This window comes from Cicer arietinum, chromosome 3, assembly GCF_000331145.2.
Source record: "Cicer arietinum cultivar CDC Frontier isolate Library 1 chromosome 3, Cicar.CDCFrontier_v2.0, whole genome shotgun sequence".
In the NCBI taxonomy this organism is placed as follows: Eukaryota; Viridiplantae; Streptophyta; class Magnoliopsida; order Fabales; family Fabaceae; genus Cicer; species Cicer arietinum.
In genome coordinates this window covers 1066977-1070021 of record NC_021162.2, presented here as the reverse complement: position 1 = coordinate 1070021, position 3045 = coordinate 1066977, and positions in this window count along the sequence as shown.

Below are 3045 nucleotides of genomic sequence, written 5' to 3'. Positions count from 1 at the left end.
CAGTCAATATAATTGCACCATCATCCATGTTAAATACATTAATACTAAAGAATGCACCGGTGATGGGGATATGCATCAAAGAGGAGACATCGTCCAAAGTAATCGTTATCTCCCCAATTGGAAGATGGAAGTTATTGGTGTCACGATGCCACCTCTCTATGAAGACATAAATGATCCATTTGTCTATCATTTTATAACTGCATTTTAGCAAAGAATATAATCCATAACTCTTAACCAATTGTTCCACCTGTTCGTGTTCAATCACAGTTTCTTTTAATTTTTTGTTGTTGCTAAATACTCTTAATTCCCCACGATCCTGAAATAAAATAAATGAGCAAAAATATAAGTTAAGGCACATTATGACAATAATTATTAAAAATTTAATATCATTGAGCAAATTACCTCGCCATCCCAAAGTCGAGTGGCCACATGATCATCAAATTTCCTAAGCACATACTTGTCAACCGGACCACCAGGATATCCATCATCCTGTGGAGGTTCATCTATGTTCTCTGGTTGGGCTTCATACTATGCCTCTTGTGTTTGTTGTTGATGTAATCGTCGTTGTTGTCGTCAAGATCTGTCAACACGTCGAGCCTGTGCGGAAGCGGTTGGTCTAACACGACGACCTTCCTCATTAGAAGTACCCTTATTAATTATAACACAGCCCTCTATGTCAGTAAACATAGTGTGCACCATTTCTACTTAAACAAATTGTAATTAAAAGAACAAAACAATAAAACCTACGTTAATTGAGTTCACGTGCTTACGTGAACTCATTTCTAGGAAACCCAGAAACGTGTACGTGAACTCAGTTCACATAGGGTGTACATCAAATGAGTTCACGTAAGGTGTACGTGAACTCAGTTCACGTATACCTTACGTAAACTAATTTCACGTACATATACGTGAACTCATTTCACGTACGTATACGTGAACTCATTTCACGTACACATATGTGAACTCATTTCACGTACACCCTACGTGAACTGAGTTCACGTGCGATTCTGAGTTTGTCAAAAAATAACAACACTAAGAAGATGATGAAACAGAAACAAAATTGTAAAAAAAAAAAAAAGAAAACAACATTATTGAAAAAAAAAAACAACAACAACAACATTAATCCTTACTTGATTGAAGATGTTGAAGATGATGAAAATGTTGAAGATGTAGAAGATGACGAAGATGATGAAGAAGATGAAGATGATTGAAGAAGATTGAAGATGAAGAAGAAGATAATGAATGAAATAGAGAGGTTACGTTAATGAAGATGAAGATTGAAGTAGAGAGGAAAAGGTATTTTGGGTTTTTTAGTTTTCAAAAAATATTTAGAAGTGTGAGTAATAAGATAAGGGGTGTAGGTAACAAAATTGAAATTATACATTCGCTTCATAAATACCTGGTCAGACTTTATCTGCATTAAGACACATATGCTATAAGCAATAGTTGTTACGTTACAGTACGGGTGATCTTTTTCTCCAATTTTCCAACACTAGAGGTAGACTTCCTTAAATGTCTTTGGATTTTTTATATTAATATCCTACTTTTCAAAGTTTTACATTAAATTGTCTTACATTAAAAATAAAATACCAAATTGCTCTATTTTTGAACCTTAGGAAGTCGCTACTGGGCTTCCGACTTGGTGAAGATTTTTTTTTGTAAGCCTAATAGGAGGTCGCATCATGGTTATGCGCCCATACAATGATGTAAACAAAAATTTCACCCTCTTAATAATTCAGTTATTTATTATATAATAAATTAAAAATAATTAAAAATTTAAAAAATCAAAATACTATGAATAAAATAAAATAAATATAAGAAGAAGAAATACGGTTAATTAAATATGTCAGAACAAACAACGTGTTATATTATTTTAACAATTTCGTCGTATTGTATATATAAATTTATATTATTATAATAATTCTATCTTATTAAATTAGTCACTCAATTCTATTTTGTTAACCACTTCCTCCTTTGTTTCGGATCTAATAATTAAATTTAATAAAAATAATAATAATTAAAAATAGTAAATTATATTAATAACATGAAATAAAATACATTAAATAGAAGAAACAAAAATACATCAAATTTAAAAGATTAAACTCATATGCTGCATGTACGAGGCTATGGAATATGAAACGTATGAGTTTCTAAAATTATTATGCACTCACCTATTGGAAGATGAAACATACGAGTTTTTGGTTTTCATCTCTCCACTATAGCCTTATACATGCAACGTATGAGTTTAATCATTTAAATTTGATGTATTTTTTTTCTTCAATTTAATGTATTTTTTTCTCTATTTAATGTATTTTGTTTCATGTTATTAATATAATGTACTATTTTTAATTATAATTATTTTTATTAATTTTTTCTTATTAGATCCAAAAAAAAGGAGGAAGTGGTTAACAAAATATAACTAAGTGACTAATTTATCTGCAAACTAAAATAAAATTGTTATAATAATATAAATTTATCTATAAAAATACGACAGAGTTGTTAAAATAATATAACACGTTATTTATTCTGACACATCTAATTAACTGTATTTTTCTTAAATTTAATTTAATTCATTTTATTTTATCAATAATATTTTAATTTTTTAAATATTTTAATTATTTTTAATTTATTAAATAATCAATAACTGAAATCATTAAAAGGATGAAAAAAAATTTTACACCACTACATGTTTTATTCCCGGATGCGAACTATAATTTATAGAATTTACAATTTAATAAAATAAAGATTCAATACAAGCTGCATTTCGGTAAAATAATATTTTGCTTCATGTAGCCTAGCATCCATTCCAATAAGCAGCTTGTATTTACATCCTTAATAAGAAAACCAAAATTTTATTGTAAAGATATATTTTAAATTTTTTTAAATTAAATGTCATTTAAGTTTTTTTAAAATTAAATGTCATTTAAATTTTTTTTAAATTAAATGTCATTTAAAATTTTGAATATATTTTAAAAAACACAATCATTAAAAAAAATATTTTATCAAATCAATTATTGATGTATTTGTTAAATATTATCTATACAA